Below are 7,392 nucleotides of genomic sequence, written 5' to 3'. Positions count from 1 at the left end.
CCCTGTTGGCCACGTGCTAGGGGTCTTTCTCTCTCAGTTGCAAACAACCACACACTATCTCCTCACCTTGCTTCCGTTGTCGGAGATGCATGTGTGATATGTTTGCATAAGACACACACGCCTTTTCTCTACTTTTATCGTGTGTTGTCCATATCTCTTTCACACACGCACACACACTTTTTTCACTCACTCTTTCTATTTCACTCTCTCTCTCTCTCTCTCTCTCTCTAGTTAGGGACTCTCTCACGTCCATAAGCATATGGATGTTTTGAAAAGTCAAACCTCAGAAAAGTTTGACCACGTATATGTGGAGAAGAACATTTACATCTGGAACGATCATTAGATTCATCACAACATGTACGTACTTCATACTATCAGTTATCTTTGGTATTGTAGATATAAGTAATTTCTTTATAACCTTGGTCAAAGTTTCATAAGTTTGACTTTAAAAAAATGTTGGCACTACATTATCGAACGGAGGGAGTAGCTCTTTCTCTCTCTCTGCTATCTCTCACGGGCCTCCCCTCTCACTCAAATTCTCTATACCGACGGATTATATGCTCACCGTGTCAGCATATAGCTCCGTATATTGTTTAGTTGACTGGTCAACCAGTCCACATGCTGCCTTGTCAGCTCGTGTTCTCTATCTTTGTGTGCTGGCCCATGTGGCAGTGGGTGAAAATAAGTAAATTAACTAGAGGCCCATCTGACACGCGGTGAAGTAAACAAAGTTGAAACCACTCGGGGTAGCACCCCGCACGCTAGTAAATTGAGGGCGCCTTGAGGACACACTTCTTCAGTGTGAAGGGCACACTCGCGCAAAATTCACCACTGCGCGGCGGCATGCATAGAAGGACGCACTCGCGCACACCCAGCAGGCCAGCACACAACACAGACCAGCACACGTGTACACCAGCGCCGCTGCCGGTTGAGATGGACGGCGAGGAAGCTAACAAGCGGAGGCGGCTCGAGCCAAAACCGCATCCGGTGAGCCTGGACTTCATCAGCAGCCTCCCCGACGACATGCTGCTCGTCATCATCAGCCTCCTCCCCACCAAATCTGCCATGCGGACTGTCCTGCTCTCCCGGCGGTGGCGCCCCCTCTGGCTCCGCGTCCCCCTCAACCACACCATCGACAGCTGCCTCTGCGACGGGGATTGCAAACACATGGCCGCAGTCTCCAAGATCCTTTCATCGCACCCTGGGCCAGCCAGACACCTTGACATCCGCATGTTCAGTACCAACTGCAAGGTCCAAGCCAAGTTCGACGAGTGGTTCTTATCCCCCGCCCTAGATCAGCTCGAGGAGCTTAGCCTTGAAGCTGGACGATGTCGCTCTCTGCCGCCGTCCGCGCTCCGCCTCACGCCAACGCTACGCCACGCCAGCTTCAACTCCTGCTATCTTCCCCAGATTAATGCCGTGCCCGCCCTTCTTCTCCCTCAACTCAAGCAGCTCGACCTCTTCGACATTGGCATCTCGAAGCAGGCTATGGAGCACCTGCTCTGCAGCTGTACTGCGCTCGAGTACCTTCGTCTTGAGCAGATCCACGGGTTCATTAGCCTCCACATCGCCTCGACGAATCTCCGATGGATTTTTGTGTCTTGCTGGCCCCGCAACAAGACATCAATTGGGAAGAGATCACTCCAGCTGTTCCACGTTATGGTCATTGAGAATGCGCCTTTCCTTGAGAGATTGCTTGTATCTGATCTAGAAGGTCCAACAAAAATCAGGGTCATTGACGCGCCGAAATTGACAGCGTTGGTGTACTCGTCTGCCAAATTATCCGAACTCTTTATTGTATCCGTAATTGTTCAGGTACAACACTCATCTTCTTCTCCGTCTTCTTGAAATTCACATTTTTAGATTTCTTCTTGATGTATTTATGACCGTCTTCCAGAAAATGATTCCCACAAGCTTGACCCAGTCTATGCGCACAGTGAAGATCTTGGCAATAAAATCTATCGGCCCCAATCTGGATCAAGTTGTTGGATTCCTTACATGCTTTCCGTGCACGGAGAAGCTACTCATCGAGGTGAAACTTCTTTCCTATTAGTAAACGGTAATCACAACGTAGCTCAATTTTTTTGTAATTTTCCCAAATTACGATGACAAGTGTAGTGTTCAAAATTGCATCTACGCACTGCACCGAAAGAAATGTTTTTAGTATTTTTTCTCACGTGATCACCTGCATCGTTTTTTGTTGTACTACTATAGTAGCCTAGGCTAGTCATAGTGGAAAGTAACTTAGACTAGTAACTCTATGGTTACCCTAAGAGCAAGTACTACCTCCGTCCTGGTTTACTCTTCCTATTTTGTAGTATCAAAATTTGACCATAGATTTAACTGACAAAATGTTAATGCATGTCACTAAAAATTATATCGTTGGATTCGTATTTGAACATAATTTCAAATGGTATAATTTTTGGTGACATGCATTGGCATTTTCTTAGGTAAATCTATGGTCAAAATTTTACACTAAATACGAGGTAGTACAAAAGTGGGCTATAACGGCCCTCCACTATGTAGGCCAAAACACGTGCCAAATTCACTTGTGATGCATTTGGCATCGATGCCCCTCCATTGCTTACCTGGTGCCCCAATCTGGATCACCTACTTTGCTCCGGTGCCAAATTAACTCACGCAATGAAAAAACACTTGCATGGGAGAGAGAGGACTGAGGCAATAAAAAACACTTGTTTGGGAGAGTGAGAGGCTGGTGTAGTTGGTTTGATTGATTTGTTTATACATGTGGGTCTGTGTGCACAGCGATGCCAACTCTCTTACATCGCGAGAGCGGTGCCAAAATCTTTTGATTTGACATCGATGCGTATTATGTGGCATACTTTTGAGAAATATGGCATCGGCCACATAGTGGAAGGCAACAAATGCCCAAGCTCTTCACGTGCTCCTAGGTAAATGAGAGGAAAGAGAAAAGAGAGAGAGAGAGAGTGAAAAAATATCACTAGCCAGCCAACCCTATCGTATGAGCGAATGATATTGGTACCTCTTGATGACACGGCAATCTTATACAGCCAGCTGCTCTAATATGTTCTCTTCTTTTGCAGATAAAAAAGACCCGAAAGTGAAAAATGTGCTGCACTATAACAATCTCATCGAATGCCTTGATCTCCATCTTACAGAAATTGATTTGATCGACTACCGAGGCAGCACATCTGAGATTAAATTGGCCAGGTTCTTTGTTCTGGAGGCAAGTGTGCTCAAGGTAATGAGGTTTGGCGTTCTCTGGCGCAACAATGAATGGCGTGCTGATCACCGCAAGCGTCTAAGCCTAAATGACAAAGTCTCCGCAGAAGCTGAATTTGTTTTTGAAACATCAAGTGGCCAGAGACACGAAAATTTATTTGCCCATTAGTGACTTGTCAGGGCGGTGGATTTTAGTTTGTACGATAATGCTGCATCCACCTAAAGTAACGAAAGTTCTTACGTAAACTTCCTAGTAATTCCCTCTTCGTAGGTGCAGCATTACTCCTAACATTTGTAATATCAGTTTGAAACTTGTAATATTGCCGTGTCCTATTCCTGCGTTTTCAAAATCCTGCGAATCAAAGAGGTCCTGAGTTGGTGATGATGTTGTGCCTGCCATCTTTCACCAATAGCTGTCAGATCTAGATCTGACGCATACAAACCAAACTTCTCCAGTTTTGCAAAAAGATGCCCGCACTTGTTTCCTATTTACAAACAACTCCTTGTCTCTCACAATCAGCCTTATCTCCTCCCCACCACATCTAGAAGGCCATGGAAAAATCTGGCGCGATGGCCGCTGCCGGCGCCGTCCACCCCCAATCTTGGTGTTCCGTGCAATGCACGGGCATCTACGCACGGGAAATTATGTTGAACACGGCTAGTTGTAAGCAGGCTAGCTCTACAGCCATGATGATAGTGACTGCAGACGGCGAGGCTGACTATGGTATGCCAAACACGGCGCCTATACTCATGTGTCATCTCCGGCGCAGGGTCTTGTCACTTCACTATGAGGAGCAGCACGTAATAATTTGACCAACGGGTAGTACAGTGCTACTAGTACATTGGTAGTACTACTACTAGTACTAGCACCATCGCCTGGATTTAGTAGTACTACCACGTCCATCTGGATTTAGTATTTGACTAGCAATATCTAGTAATGCATGTCACAAAAAATGTACTACTCCCTCTGTAAATAAATACATGGTGTATTGTTTTATTCCTATCGGCGAGAGAACTTAATGCCTTTTTCTAATTAATAGGATTACATGCAATGAACTAACCACTGCATGTCATGTTTGGTAGTCTCAAGTCATTGAAAGCATGCACAACCCACATCTCTCATTGGTTGATATGTCACGAAATAAGAAATGAGAAGGGAGTTAATGTACCGTGCCTAAGTGTTTTGGGATTACACAACATTTTTGGTTACATGCATTAACATTTTATTAGTTAAATCAAAGGTCAAAACTTGGCGCAAAATGCAAAGGGGACCAATAAACCAGTAAACATCAAAGTTCTCTCGTTTGGCCCCAACTAGAGGTCCGGTGAGATGACTATACTGCACCGGCACGGAGGGGGACGCAGCTTCATTGACTTACTGCACCTGCCTTTGGTTGTATGACACGTGGGCCCAATAGGTGGCTGGCCCACCTATCATATAGCCAAAGGCAGGTGCAGTAGAGGGCCGAGGAGTAGATGGCCAACACGCACGTGAATTCAACGCAGTATGCACTTCTCATATAAAGGCTCCCCGCAGTCCAATCTACGAAATCCTATGCACCTACGCACCCTAACCAAGGGCAAGAGTGATCACTCCAATCGCAAGATCAGTTGACTAGAAGCTAGACCCATGGAGGCGATGAGCACGAGCATCATCCGGCTGTGCCAGATGGTCCACGACGCCGGCCTGCGGCCCGGCACCGAGGAACGTCTCCAGGTCGTGCTTGAGGCCGCCAGGGTGAGAGGCTGCTTGGACGAGAGCTTCATCTCCGTGTTCGACAAGGTCCTCGTCGGCTTCCTCGACAAGTTCACCATCGTCAAGAAGCTCGCGGACGACCTTGACATATGCCTCCAGCCCACGTGCCCAGGCTCTGCGATGCCCGCCACCCTTAACAGCCTCTATGGTGACAACCTCTTCGACGCACTGGTGGCCCTGCGACTGCCCGCCGTCGCGCCGGAGAATGTCCACCCCGAGGCCGCGCTCGCCGCGCAGAGCCTGGTGCAGCAAGACACCGTCGACATAATCACCCACGTCTACGCGCAAATCGTCCACAAGGACCACTACATGCCAGAGGAGGACGATAGGTCGCTGGCCTTCTTGACCCACAGGGAAACCTTGGACGACATTGTTCAGAAGCACGTTGAGCTCGCCGCCAACGCCGCTGCTCCTCACACGTCGGCTGGTGACCCGGCGCACTAGGGCGTGAGGATGTCGTTGATGGATCCGTATGTATCTTTATCTTTCCATCAAATCCATGTAGTAGTATATGGTACTACTAGTAATTATCTTACCTTTCGCACCAACTTCATAATTTTTGTACGTACTCCATGCATGAACCGCGCCAGAACCAAACTTCTCATTACTCTAGGGAAAATCGTTATTTCTATCTATCGGTCGGGCCATGGAGCAGAACCAAATTTTACAAGTTACAAGTTCAAAAGGAAAAGCTTGCCGTGTTCGCATCGCACCCCCACACGGTTGGTCCGGCACGCCGCTCAAGGGGGAATGCATGTTGTGTTGCATTTTCACTTACAAGTGGGACCGCAGTTGAGCAAACCGACAATCGGCAAACCCCCACCCCGCCCAGCGCGTGATGGCTGAGAAAATAGGAGGGAGAAGAGATGGTTGTAGCACGGACTCCAAGAAAATTGGTGTCGGATGGGACTCGTGTGGGTGGCGTGTGCCGTACTGCTAGACGTGAATGCTAGTTATGGCCCATGCCACCCCACTATATCGAGCCTATATCGAGGTGCTGGTTACGTAGAACAAATTTCCTGGAGTCCGTGCTCAGCCCTCCTCTATCTCTCTTCTCAGCCAGCCAGCAGACGCACGGAGCCCATCTTCTGTTTGCTCACATGCGGTCCCACATGTCAGTGAAAACGCAAGAGGACCCACTGAACCTGCACATTTTTCACCTCGACGTGCTGGTGATGAAAAACAAATCCAATAAAGATCTTCGGTGGCCGCTTTTGGAGTTACTCAAGAGTAGTAAGATTCTATTTACAGTTTAACCCAACATGTACATCACCTGGCTTCAACTAGCACTCCATTTTCTTGCATGGCACGACCTGGATGCTGGATGTCCCACGTGTCGGCAAAAGGAGGCAGACCAGAGGAGTAGGAAACACGGCAAGCCCTGTGCGTACATCATACTACATACAAGACCACCTCACGCAGTCACGCTATCACCATATTTCTCGGCCTCCGTGCGACACCTAACTATTGGTTGGCTCTATGTGATGTGGCAACTTCATACTACTAACGATGCTGGCTATACTACTACGGCACTAACGCTCCAAGAAGTGAGTCGAAAACCATTTATAAATTGAGTTTATGACATGCATATGCAAATGTACCACTCATTACATACAACAAGTCATCAACACACAACGACAACGAGGATACATGTTGGATTATAGATTAGTTCCAACAAAACATTCTAGTAAATACTAAAGTTTTCATCACACAACAAATAACAAGCAATGAAATGAACTTCAGCTCAACCACTCCTCGGCGTTGGAAACGCTTGCTTTGAACCAGAAGAGTTTGTCTCGGAAGGGCCAGCTACTGTCAATCTCGAGACCAACGCATGACTGATCATCCAGGCTGAAGCGGCCTATTTCATGACCCATATTGTGATAGCCACGGTAGGGAAGCATAGCAATGTCCGAGGTATAGATACAATTGCTTCTCATAAATGGTAGTAATGTTGTGTCAACAGCAGCTGGATAGCCTTTCACCATGATTGGATAGTTTTGTCCAAGGAAGAGCGAGTTTCCTCCAAGAGTATCAATACTAAACCAGGGAGAAGGTGTTGGCGCTAGCACAGTAGTATCCATCCCGAATACCCTGCAACGGATGTTGGAATAGGTCCAGAGAGTGCGACCATGCGAGACAACACATGCTTCCTTAGTCACATGAGCGATGCCCTGTATACAGCCAAGAAGAGGCGATCCATCGGAATAAGTTGCCAAACGCCACTGAGTATATGGGTCCTCATGCTCGTGATCATCATCATCGTCATCTCCCCCTTGGTTATAAATTTTTTCAAGTATAGGTGGTGGAATGTTCACAGGACCTTGGAAACACAAGAAGGTTAATTAGTAAAGGGAAACTAGCTAACCCGCATGCATGTGGATGAAACAATTATAATTATGGTGGAAGACAAACGTATCGAAAGCATAAGG

Source organism: Triticum aestivum, chromosome 2D (assembly GCF_018294505.1).
Source record: "Triticum aestivum cultivar Chinese Spring chromosome 2D, IWGSC CS RefSeq v2.1, whole genome shotgun sequence".
NCBI lineage: Eukaryota > Viridiplantae > Streptophyta > Magnoliopsida > Poales > Poaceae > Triticum > Triticum aestivum.
The sequence above is the reverse complement of the archived record's forward strand: the minus strand, read 5'-3'. Positions refer to the sequence as shown.